General features: G+C 44.0%; 1 pseudogene; it reads left to right on the top strand.

Moving 5' to 3' along the window:
* LOC138568820 (ATP-dependent translocase ABCB1-like) overlaps positions 1-13,812 on the top strand; it is a 185,392-nt pseudogene that overhangs the window by 160,173 nt on the left and 11,407 nt on the right.

Here is a 13,812-nt window from a genome sequence, read left to right as displayed (position 1 = left end):
TTCATATGACTCCTAGAGGGTACTGCAAAATGTCCTCTTGCCAAAACCATTGCACAATTTGTGAAGTCTTATTTTTTTTGTAATATTTAATGTAATTGTTTTGTTACGTGCCTTTATTGCAAACCACACTGCATGAAAGAGAAGGGAGTTGTCAAAAGCAGTGGGGTAGACAATAGAGGGCGTCCTGCAGAACATATTCATAGTACAGATGTGGGTCACTCCTGGTATACAATTCAATTATTTAGGATACTTAGTTTTTCTTCTGGTAGGTTTTTAAGGGGACGGTTGGAACCAATCCTTTTTTATGACGAAATTGGGTTAACATCAGTGGGGGAGGAAGGTAACCATAAACCAAGCATGGCTTGTGATTACATTGTTGGTAGTGTGGGTTTTGATTGACAGACACTTTCATTGATTTGTGCTAGGAAATCATTCTTGACTTGTTTTGTGAAATTGCCAGTTTTATTTTGTAGGTGCAAACGCCTTGAGGGTATTGTTCTTGGGGTTTGGTGATTTTAGGGAGAATGCCAGGCCTCCCAACCATAGGTTTTTGTATTTGCCTCAGATACACCTTTTGAGAGGTATTTCCATACTACTGAGAAAAATTTACTGAGTATAGTGAGGATGAATGAAGGCTTATGCTCAAAACTAACCAGCAGCCATGTTTGTGCTTTCAATCAAGGGGAGATGGATTCTCTAGGATTCAGGCCTGATACCATACTGACTGCTCTGAAAATGTTTTAGGTAATGTCCTGTTGCCTTATTCAGACCAAGACAAAGGCTAATGCAGCGTCCACGGTAAGAGAGCAGTACAATTCGAGTGAGGTAATGTCTTGTTTTTTGCAAGTAGGGTGTTTCCGTAGTGTGAAATGACAAAAGTTATTTCTTGGTTATCTCAATTATTTGCTGGTGAACTGGTGGTGAACAGAAGGTCAGGTTTCAGTATGAATCTCATGTTTTTTTTGTACTTTTTCTGTTGGTTCAGGGGAGTGTTGAGGTAGGCCCAAATATACCAATACAGAGAAAAACTCAGTTACTCTAGGTGCATGAGAAAACCCAGCTTTATTTAAAAACAAACAGCCGCTGGCAGAGCGCATAAAGTACAATCTTAAAATGGCAACAGGAACAAGTACTTTTTATATCAAAAACTCGGCATAGATTACTTCAGAGTTGGTAATTATCCATAAACGTGTATTCTAGTCTTGGATTGGACGTTAGAGTATAGGATATATGGTTATCTATAAGTGAACCTCATTATAATTGACTCTTCTACAACTAATACATCCACTAAGTTCATCCTTCTGCAATGATACATTTCTATGTAACATCTTAGTGGTTGGCAGTACACTACAATAATAGATAAGAGGAACACAAGATCATTGGACAGGTTTTAGCTCATCGGCCTTGGCCACCTTCAAGTGGTGCCAAGTTACATAGTGAGGAAGGAGAAATGGGCAAACCGCTCCAATCTAGTTTAAGGAGGATACTCACTAGTCATTCCCAGGCCTGATGTTTTCATTATTGTTCATGGCCTTGGCGTGCTGTCTCTGTGTCTTGATGTGCTAAGAAAATGGCAGGTTCACTATCTAATTTGCTCTGGCTTAAATGACCATTGTTTCAGAACACTGTTTGTATCCTATTTTCATCTATTTGTTGGATTTTCTGTTGTCTTAACGTGTGTGTGAGCTTTCTTGTGGTGTCTACTTGGGGCACTGTATATTTGTTTGTTATGTGATCAATTGGCAATAGCTACTTGCACCTGGCATTCAAGGGTATGTATATTTCTCACTGCTACCAACTAAATGTAATTCACTTTAACAATTGTACTGTGTACCCTAGGAAATGTTATCTGGAGTGGTTTTAGCTTGGTATGCCAAATTCACCTCGACACACTGACCTTGGTTGCTGGGATTACAGTCTGAGCTCCATGAAACCTGGAAACCGTGTGTTAAGCAATTTGATGTCAGGCTGCAGTATTTCCGAATTGAGGCCTTGTTGAATTTGGTTTAAAATAGCAGTACTTGGGTTCATTCTCCGCCATGTTGTGCCCTTCGTCTCTTACATGTTAATGCTCTTTGTGTCTACATATTTGTGTTCTTCCTGTCCATATGCGAGTATTCTTCATGTCTATGTGTGAGTATTCTTCATGTCTACAGGCTCTTCATGTCTACCCGCTCTTCATGTTTTTTACATGTGCTTTGTGTTTGTGTGCGTGTCATCATTTAATTATTCCCTACCTGTGTATATAATAATACAAATATCTGACACTCTATTTGTGTCACAGCATTTATTCTGTCCTCAATGACAACTGCATGGATTTTAGTGTTTTTGTTAATGGCCTACTGCACCTTTCTCAGTTTTTACTTTGGGTCTTTGATATTGATTGGGAACAGGTGGGTCTTTTGGGGGCATGGCCAATACTGGTGCAACTCTCAACTACATTATCACAGGAGGATCCATTGACTCTCCACATTTGAAGGGAGCTTGGGGGACTAAGGATTTTGAAAAACACGATTGGTATTGATCCTCAAGGCCTGTATTGCTTGCATATATATTAACGGTTTAGACATTTATACAGGTTAAAGTTTATCTGGGTGCCGTCCATGCAGAGTTGAAACGTATGTGAAAAAGATTTGATTAGAGAGGTCAGTGGTTTATTGTAGTCACTGAATAACCAAGGTTAGAGGACACACTTGGGTGACATCCCATCAGAGGGTGACTGTGTAAGATTTAAAATCAGAGTTTGATTTGTCCTTTCTTCAACAACCTAAGGTGTCTACCAATTGAGGACTGACCCTTTGTTTGAAAATGTGGTCTGCAATGGAGTGTATTTTGAACCATACCATCAGCTGCAGATGGGTCCAGCAGGATTAGTGTTGTGGAGGAGCTTTGTCCAGTACTTTTCACTTCTCCTTTCTCATGAACAGATGGCTTGGTATTTTGGTATTTTTGTGGGGTGTAACCCCAAACTGGTGCTCATGCAAAAGTGGGTTTTGCACTGAACACTGAGAGTCGCATGGCGGCAGCCATTTCTTTCCAAAATTGTATAATTGTATCCATGAAGGGGATGTTCGAGATTGTGTGATAGTTACTTCAGTCAGCTCCCTCTAGTTGTGTTTTGTTTAGTAGCAGTGTGATAGTAGCATCCTTGAAGCTTTCATGAGCTTTGTCTTTTGAGATGGATGTGTTGCAGATTCTAGAGAGAAGGAGCGCTAGGATATCAATAGGTTTTTTCGTGAGTGCTACTGGGCATTTGTGGCATTGTTTCTCGATGGATTCAAGGATTTTACAATTTTTTAGGATTTTGTTGAGTTCCTGTCCAAAGCAATGTCGTGATTTCAAACGGTCTGAATTAATCCATATGAGGGGTGGGATTAGGGCTCTCACTTGGGACTTTATCTCAGCCTTGATGGAGGTGATTTTGTCTGGGAAGCCGATGGCTTCTTTGTCTGTGAAGTTCTGGGTGGGTGTGGGGTTGGAGCACGTTTGGCTGGATGAGGTCAATTCCTTATGAATTGTGAAAAGCTTGCTTGCTTAATGAACTGCATGTGTAATAATCTATTTTTGGATTCAGGCCTATTTTGAGCAGACATTATTATTAGGGAGTGGGGGATAACCCCTGCTCCCATTTAACCCATATATTGTCCCCATATATAATGTCACCTATGCAGTATATGTATGGGGACATTATATATGGGGGCAATATCACCTGATACAGTGCCCTCCCCTACTCTTTGGTTAACCTACCCCCCACCCCCATCCCCCGCCCTTGGAAAAAGTCACAAAAGTGGATCCTGGTGCTCATCGTTGGATCAACAGTCAAAGCCGCTGATCCATCCAGAAATATGTGCACTGCGTGCTAATGAGGGCAGTTGCACACAGGACAGTATCAGTTTTTTATATTGTGCATAAGGGTAGCCTGCAAAGGCACCTCCTGGGACAAAATTAACCCATGCTCTATTCAAATAATTTTTTCACATAATGCTTTTGGGTAAAGCTTTCATAGGCTGCCCTACAACACATCCATAATTTGGATATTATTTGATATTATTCTTGATACCTACAATTATCCTTGTAACAGGAACAATCATAATAATAAACATGTGCAGCACACTGAAAGTGACAAGTAACTTGAAAGAGAATCCTTGTCTACAATTCTACCAGAAATGTTCTGCATCCAGATAAAGCAGCCCTCGTTCAGCCCTCGTTCAGCATGCCTTAGAAAACGGCGGAGTAGTAATGAATAGTTAGAACGCGACGGAATGTAAACCATGAATCTACCTCAAGAAAAATGAACCTCAGATGGGGGCAGTAGATGTAATTCCTGCGTAGACGTGGGATGATTCATGCATAGTGAGAAAGGGCTAGCTGTTTATGGTCCAGGTCAAGCGTGGGTGAGGGAGTGATGATGCAGGGCTAATTGGGGAAGGCAATAGTTATTTCAATACAAATACTATTCCTCCCTCCACATAGCTCGGACTGGCCCACTTGGGATGCCCAAAGACATCACAAGACTGTGTGGGTTGGTTTTGGGAGCAAATTCCATGTGTAGTTGGACATTTTGACAAATTCCAAACGTGCTCCCCAATTTCTTCTGACAGTGATTCCCATGAGAAATTGCAGTGCACAAATGTGGGCCAACTTTCCTTCGCGGTCCAGGCCTAATTCGTGTACCAGTCCTATCTTGCTCACCTATAAATTGAACCCTTTGAATTTGCTGACATTTTTTATTGTTACATTTGTAATTATTAATATGAGGCATCATTTCAGAATGATTACAATTTTATGGTTATTTAACGCAAAATATATCTGAATGTTGGATCATATTATTGAATGTGCTAGTGCTGTTTTGTACTGCAAATTACATTTCAGCATACATTCAAATGAATTATTCAAAATGTTAGTGTATTTTTATTGGCTACGTCAGATTTCTTTGTGACAGTCCAGGTTTTTTATTGATTTCATTTTTAGAAATTTAACACAATGGTGGGTGAGCGAGGAGCTCAGCTGAGTGGAGGTCAGAAACAGAGAATTGCAATAGCTCGTGCATTGGCGAGGAACCCAAAGATTTTGCTCCTGGATGAAGCAACCTCGGCTCTGGATACTCAGAGTGAATCAGTTGTCCAAGCAGCGCTTGATAAGGTAATGGGTTCAGTGTATAGTCACAATGAAGAGATGTCACCATGGTTCATTGAACTTTCGCAATAGACAATTGTCACCATGATTCAGTCAGCTGGTTAACTTGTCATGTAATGTGTATGACTGAACAAGAGCTTTTAAGGTTACTTTTGAGAAGCCACTAATATTCGACTAGTCACATTGATTTCACAATCATTCTCCCTGGGCCTATCCTCAGAAGAAGTCAAATGTGAAATTGAAGTCTGCTCATCAGAAGAACAACTCTTTGGAATGCTGAAAAGATAATGTATTGTCTTCAAAGGTCATGTCTGGTTTTGAAAGGTATTTCTGAAGAAATTAACAAACTATGCGTTTTTCCTTACTAAATGAGCAGTGATTACTATAATCTGTTCATGGAAAAAGTAAGCAGATCACAAGAAATTGGTTTCTCAACCTATTGACCATAAATAGTGAGCCTCAATACAGAACCCTTGCGCTGGTGCAATGAAAACTTTCACAGCATTTTCATTGGGACAAAAATACATTGAAGCAATCCATATCAACACCAGTTGAATGTGTGCACATGTGAAAATGCCTGTAAAGAAGTGTTCTGCATCACTGGAAAGTTTCTGTATTATGTACATTGGATAGCCATGTGCTCAGAAATACAAAAAGTAGAAATGTGTCTTCTGCTCCCAAATCATGTGAATGTTATTTTATGTGCAGAAATCCAGGAGGGCTTTGAGCCAAAAAATACATAGCTGTATTATTCAACGTTATACAGACATTTCACAGACTAGACATTGTTAATAGTAACAGTGGAACCAGAGCCACTAAGCACTTCTAGACACCCTGTTGAACAGACATATGATACCAATACTCTTGGGTGTGGTTCAGAATTTGGTAAAGAAAAAGACTATCCTCATATGAGGCCATAGAATACATATGGTCCAGTATTCCACTTGAAACAGAGCATATAATGTTGTTGGCTTTCAGTGAAGAAATAGTCAATGTAGGGGTAGGATGAGGGAGTTAGTGGCTAGAAGAGGTTGGTTGTTAGAGGAAACTGGCTGCCGTTTATGCAGCATGTTAGACAGCTCAAACGTGCCTGTATGGATGTGGAATCTGAACACAACCCGATGTTGATGAGATGAGTTGATGCTTGTGCCAATGGCTGGGCTGTTTGTGAAGAGACCCAGTAAGACCGTGAAGAAGAGCTGACTGATTTCAAAGGAGGTGGCTAAGAGATGTTGAGTTTTTGTCACATTCTGTTTTGTGACTACTAATGTCTGATCTTGATTTAACCATTGTATAGTGTACGAAGCTGAACCAGGGGTACATCATACCATTGAATTACATGTTTAGACTCAGCAGATTACCCCCACAGCCCTGGCTGAACAGCCAGGCACAACCCATTTAATAATCTAAAGTTCTCTCTAAAAGAAAGGCAACCAGCATGGTTCTCAAGCACAGACACCTGGAATGGGGAGGGAGTTCCGGAAATGAGCTATGGCTACAGAAAAGGACTGATTGAAAGTATACGATTTCTGAATTCAGTGGCAAATGATGTTTACCTCTAGTGGATCTTGGGCCTACTGTAATCTGCAGTTAGTTTTGCAAGTTCATAGAACTGCCTTCTAGGATATGCAACCCAACTTAAGTTGAATATGAGCATCCAATGGAAGGCAGTGGTGGTCCACCATAAATGCTGAAATGCAGACAAACTTCTGCTTTCCCGTCACAAGCCTTGTGACAGTTTGAAATTAGTGATCTCAAAGGGTGAAGAACACATTTGCAAACACTGGTAAGAACAGTGATGCCCCCATCAACATGGAAGTGACCAGTGTCTGTACCGCTGTCTGAAAATGATCCAGAATGATAAAGGCTTTACTTTTCCACAAAAGGTAAACCTGCACATTTTCTATGTCTCATGTTCTTTTATGGGAATCTTTTACCAGCTAGAAATGGAAATATAAAGCTGCTCGGACCAGGGTAAAGACATCCCCATCTCGAGCAATTAATAACACCTGGAGCCAAACCGTTTCCTCCTTTACACGAGTGGCAAAGATAATGAACTCTGTTTTAGTTGGATTTAATTTTAGGTTAGCAAGTGCCATCCATTCCTCAATCTTAAACAAGCAAGAGACAGGTTGTTAAATATTTTATATAGAGGACACTTGAAGATAATGCTGAGTATCGTCAGCATATTGATGAATATTTACTTCCTACTTTGGTGCCAAGTCCCCCAAATGCTACAAAGACACATATTAAGCAAGATGGGGGACAATATGGATCCCTAGCGGACCCCACAAGATTCAGGCAGGGGAGAGGATCCCACAGGATCCACCTGCACTATGTGTAGTCTATAAGAAAGTAAAGCAGACAACAGCTCAAAACCTACCCACCTAACCATGTCGGAAATAAGGGTATCATTGTTAAACTTATTAATTAATAGGCCCATTTGTACTAACAAATCCGCAGCTCCTGAGTTTTTCATCCATAATTAGCAAGGGTACTGATTCCGTACAGTACTATGAAACTGGCAAAAAGCGAGTTGTAAAGGGGCAGAGATGAAAACAATCCAGATGCAAAAGTAGTTGGGTTTCTACATCCCTCTCCAAGATTTCTTCAAAATATTGGAGGCTTGTAAGGGACCAGTAATGATTCAAAACTCCAGGATCCGACAAGGGAAGATGGGTTAGGAAAGTTGCATTTTCCAAAGATGCAATTGCCAGAATACATATAGGGGTTCAGACCATAGCCAGAACTACTTTTAGAGGTGCGCCCAGAATGGTGTCACTTACATAGAACAATGATTTTAAAGAAGTAATAATTAAGAACAACTATTCAACTCTGGTATAATATAGGACTTAACCAAGGAAAGGTGGTAAAGGAAAAAATATTATACAAAGTGTTAAGTGGATAATAATCTTTTCACAAAAGAAAGGATCGATCCTAGACCATCTTTTGTAGAATGCACTTATTGGCCTGAAAAGAGGATTGGAGCAGTGGTGACCAGTTTGTAAATGACTTCTAGGTTTATCGGCTGTTGCTATCTGATGTATATCATGGGCAGATGTATCCAAGAATAACATTTTGAGCTGTAGATGACCAGTGTTCAATTTTTGAATTGGCACCTTGGTGTCAATAAAATGAGTAATAGAAGTATTACATGTATTAAATAATATGGTAATTGCATTGCCTTTATAGTTCATAAGAGCATCAGACAAAACCGACTTATGGGTAACAACATTAACAGAATTTCCAGTATTAACAACTGACATTAGATCAGAATAGTTAACTCCTCTCTTCCAAAATATGTTTCTCAGTCCACCAGAACAGCTGGGAAGAGGTATAGGTATCATGGATCCTGCACAGTGTATGATGTCTCCACCAACCTGTTCCACATTACTTAAATTCCTGAATAACCTACCTGTCATTGTTTAGCCAAAAGTGTATGGGCTATCAAGAAGACTTTGGGCCTCATTACAAGTCAGGTGGTAAGGGGTTAACGGCGCCGGTAAAGGTGCCAGCGCGTCAGCCCCGTACCGCTTGATTACGAGGTCTGCTGTGCACCAGACGGGAGGGGAAGAGGGAGCAAACAACGGGCCGCTCTTAATCGGCCCGTTGTTTGCTCCCTCTCCCATTCCCATTCAGCCCTATGGGAGCTGAAATGGGAATGGGGAAGGCCCGGGTCCGGGGTCCCAGAGGAAGGAATTACCGGGCCCTCCGAACTCGGAATGGCCTGGTAATTCCTCATTCTGGGAACCCGGACACGATTTTGGTAGCAGCCATGCCGCCAATAGCGGCATGGCTACCACCAAAATCGTAATGAGGCCCTTTGTCAGGATATAACCCTATCTGGGCAATAGAAAACCTATAAAATGCTTGGCTCTGCGATTAAACTGCAATAGTTTTGTCAAAGTATTTAGGGAGTCAGAAAAAGAGATATATATATATAGGAGGAACAATGCTCTTTTGATCACAAAAGAAGGTACAATTAAGCATTAAGCCCCGAGCAGTGGGCGGGGGGGCATTACCACTTCAGGTAATACTCCAGAGCCCATAATTACAGGAAGGAAAAGCGACGTCCATTTCCCTTTCCATGGCGGCCATTGAAAAAAGATTTTTTTTAAAACCTGCCATGGAAACAGGAGAAGGGACTACATGTAGTACCTTCTCTCTTTTCATGGCACCCATTAAAAAAGTAAACCAAATGAATGGATGCCATGTAAAGGATAGAAGGGCCTATGTGTAGTCCCTTCTTTCTTTCCATGACGGCCTGTCAGAGATAGGGAGTGGACGCGCAGGGGACTGAAGTGCTCCGAGCACGTCCGCTCCCGAAATGGACTAAAAAGAAGGTAAGTGGGGGTAGGGTGGGGAGAACATTCTGTGGATGGAGGAGAAGGGAGGGGAGAGGGGGAAGACAACACTAAACCTTTTCCCCGGTGGTGGAAGATGGCGGTCTCAAGCTGTGAGGCAGCTCAGAGCGGGGGGATAGGCACTGGTAATGCTGCCGTCCTGAGCCTCCTCATTGGCTGAGAGGCTGACACCCCCCACCACTGGGTACTGATAGATAAGAAATCAGATTTGATGGGAAGCAGTGATCTTCTTACAATGTGGTGAGTTTGAGGGACATTCTGATCAGGTTGTGGAGCGGAGTAAATGGAAAAGTCGTGGACAAACTTAAATTAAGGACAACCAGTGTTGGACATTTTTAAGTGCAGATAGGTGGCACGACCAGCTGTGCTCAGGATGTGACCATGAGCAGTAAAGTGCTAGAGTGGAGGCAGAGGAACTAAGGGACAGAGGGAGGTTAAAGCAGAGGGAAACATGTTAGCTAGCAGGCAGATGACAGGTAGGTTAAGAGGGTAACTCGGAGGCGAGTAGGTAGGCTTTTAGTTTTGTTTTGAGCAAATCCATGTGTGTAACGCTCACCTGGTTCCCACGGGGGCGCTGGTCTAGTCTGGATTGCTGTGGCCTCTTCTAGCGTGAAGCGCAGGACCCGGAACACCGATTGGACAGGACCTCCAAATCGTGCTTGCCTGGCCCGTAGGAATATCCTTCTGCAGATGAGAAAGGGGATTAACAGTCTGCAGAATAGTGTGCTAGCTCCCCCCTTTTCCCCTTCCCCCTTCGTTCCTCTCTAACTTCCTCCAAACCCCGGTTTAAGCCCACCTTATGGTTTGGAAGGATGAACTCTCCATCCTGCTTCTGGTGCAGGGGCGCGCGTTCGTCCAGTTACTTGACTGGTTTTCAGAATGGCGCTGGCAAAATCCACTTGACTTTCCTGAGCGATGCGCCGTAAGTATGAAAGTTCAAAGTTCAAGTGAGGCCCCCTTTATGTTGTCTTTCTAACCTGTGATCTGTCCTTTATTTCAGGTGCAGAATGAAGGCGATGCATCGAGGGGTTAAACTGCCGAGGTGAGTAGTGATGAGGGCGATCCCTCTAAATGTCCTTATCATTCCCCAGAAATGTCTCTTGTCCTTTCCCCTTAGGGGCCGGGGTACGGTACCTGCCAACGGGGCGGCGCCGACCCGAAATGTGGAAGAAAAGCCGGTAAGTATTATGGCTGTTAATCAGGCTTTCCTTCTGTGTTCCTTCTGCTCACCTTTTGTTTCTTCCTCTCTCCCCTAGGTGCAGAGATGTGGCGTCCGATGCTGACAGCCGCGATGGAGCCAGGAGATGTCTCGAGGACAGGTGAGTGAAGCGTGGCGCTGCAGCGAGCAACGCAATGCTTTTAAAAGGAAGTCTTTCTTCAGGGATGCTGGCGAGAAGATTCCGGATACAGGTAAGAAGTTTGAAATAGTCCTTGGTTTTCACCTTTCACTTCTCTTCCTTCCTTGCAGGTCTTCCAGGTTCGAGGCGGGCGTGGCTGGAGTCCAGGAGCAGGAGCAGACACGGTGAGCGTTAAGCTGCAGGAAGCAGAACAACGCAAAGCATGAGCTGCTGTCTGGGCGTGGCTTAAATAGCCTCCAAAGAAGTCCCAGCTATGTATCCTTCCCCAACTAGGTATGTATCCTTCCCTGGCCATGCCCGAGTGAAAAAATAGTCCCTATGAAAAAATAGTCCCTTTCAGGTCTCAGGGAGGCCTGAAGCGTGCAGCATGGTCTGCATCAGGTAAATGCACAAAACACCTCCCTTTATGAGCCTGGCGCCTATGGCGCCAGGACTGATGTTCAACATGAGCATGGCGCCAAAGGCGCCAGGACTGAGTCCAAAGAGCCCCTATAAGGGGCCGCTGGGCTTTTACCCGAGGGCATGATGCCTGCTTCCAGGGGTGCTGGGCCTGGCCTGGTGCTCCGGGGGTAGGCATCATGACAATGTGGATTGTTCCTCAGATTTCTGGGGGAAGATAATTCAATTCAAGTGGAGTAAGAAGAGAGAAAGAGAGGGCACCAGAGGAAGCAGAGTGAGTGTGAGGAGTCACAAGGGTAATCGACAAGGCAGAGTGGAGATTACAAGAAGGCTTGCAGAGTTGGCTAGAGGAGTATAGATATAGTGGTGCCTTACTGACGATAAATTTGTGAACCAGAAGAATTAAATTTGGCTATGTTTTGCATCATCAGCCAACCTGTCATGGGTACCAGGCATGTAGTCGTGGCAAGCTGGGTGGAGGCTTGGCAGGCCTGGCATAGGCACACAAAAAACCATTGCAGATACCTTCTTTTAATTCCTTCCTGGTGTTTGTAGTAACTTCCTGGTTACCACTTCCTGTTGCCAAACAGGAAATGCATGAAAGTCCATGAGCTCTCTAGTGTTTGGATGTGGCTGGCCATATAAGCCACACTCAAGATTCTTTCAGTGCTTCGTGTTGCTTTCTGTAAGCTGCATCAGCAACACACTCACCGTGCTCCTGCTTACCTGCTCTGGATCATCCTGCTTTTGCTTACCTGCTGCGGATCATCCTGCTTCTGCTTACCTGCTCCGGATCATCCTGCTTCTGCCTACCTGCTCCGGATCAACCTGCTTCTGCTTACCTGCTCCGTATCATCCTGCTTCTTCTTACATGCTCCGGATCAACCTCTGTGCTTTCTCCACACCGCAGCTTTCCCCGGACATGAGATGAAACCTACACCGGCACCTGTAAGCACAAAGAAGAACTTTCATTAGTGCGCTCGCTCCAGTAACGCTGTGCATACTCACCGAATCTTCCCGCTACACTGGAATCCAGGTTTGTAGTCCGAGCACCCAAATTCCTGCAAAAGAAAGCAGAGACATTACTTACTGCGCTCACTCCAGTAACGCTGTGCATACTTACCGAAGCCTCTGTGCATACTTACCAGACCTCCGAGGCTCTACAGTAGCGCTGAACCCAGACTTGTGGCGCAAGCACTCCATAGAACACTCCTGCAAGGGAAAGGGGAAACATTACTAGGTGCGCTCGAACCTATAACGCCGTGCATACCTACCGGCGGTTCTGAGTTCTACACGCAGCGCTACTCACCCAAGATACCTTTGGCAAAATAAAGACAATTCAGACAATAACGGACTCTCAAAATCCACCGCTCAACGTTCGCCTTGTGGAAAGGACTTTCTTGCTAGTGAACGAACTACCACATTTAACACTCTGCCTCGATGTGAAGGCATATAACAGCGTGTGGCATCAGAACTCGGCAGACATTGGCATCATCCCTACGAGCGTAGGGCTGTGAATCTCCCATAGAATCGCGCCCCTGCGAATGCAGGATGGAGTGCACACCCCACTAAAACCAAGGTAAGCCCTTAGGGGACATCACAGCACATAGTAGAGAGAAGGGAAGGGGCCCAAGGGAATCAGGTGAACCCAGGTCTGAGTGTGCATCTTATATTTTACAGGTGTTCCTCCGGGTGAAACAGGGGAAGTGAGAACTCGGGGTCAAAGGAGGCTCATCAATCGCTCCTGCAGAGGCACAGGTGAGTGTGACAGAACACAAAGCCGTCCTCAACAACTCTGCCCGAGCGATGGAAACCTCTGAGGTAGACCAGCTTTCCCTATTGTTAGGCGAACTACGGGCCGAGGTGCATGCAGCCCGCTCAGAGACTAATGCCTTAAGGCGCGAATTGGTAGTCAACAGGGATAAAACAGATGACTTGGCAAGACAGCTCTTACAGACCCAAGCCAGTCTAGCACCCCTGCCAGGTGGAGTCCCTCAGGGGCAGCCTACCATGGCACCTGTAGTCACACCTGTTCAGGTATTGCTTCCAGGCAATATCCCTTTAGCACCCCAGAACGTTTCTCTGGGGATATCAAGAAATGTGAAGCGTTCATGAATCAATGCTGCCTACACTTCATATGAAAACCGGACTCTTTTCTGAACGACCAGGTTAAAGTAGCCTTCGTCCTCTCCTATTTAGGAGGACACACGGCGGACTGGTCAGTCCCGTTAGTGCTTAGGGACGACCCCTTGTTGAGGAATTACCCAGGTTTTCAATGTGAACTGGAAAAACTATTTGTCCATTGGACTCGTGGTCAGGCCTTGGATGATGAGCTGCTCTCTCTGCAACAGGGTGGTCAGGATCTTATTTTGTATGTCGCCACATTCAATCGTCTAATAGCCGAATCAGGTTGGCCAGAGGAGAAACGAATAACATTATGTTATCGAGGACTGAGAGAAGAATTAAAAGATGTCTTGGCGCAAGTAGTTAATCCTCCTGAAGATTGTAGCAAATATATCGATCTGACCATGCAACTAGACCACCGGTTACAGGAT

The sequence above is a fragment of the Ambystoma mexicanum genome, chromosome 2q (assembly GCF_040938575.1).
Source record: "Ambystoma mexicanum isolate Mex_15411 chromosome 2q, UKY_AmexF1_1, whole genome shotgun sequence".
NCBI lineage: Eukaryota > Metazoa > Chordata > Amphibia > Caudata > Ambystomatidae > Ambystoma > Ambystoma mexicanum.
The sequence above is the reverse complement of the archived record's forward strand: the minus strand, read 5'-3'. Positions and strand labels throughout refer to the sequence as shown.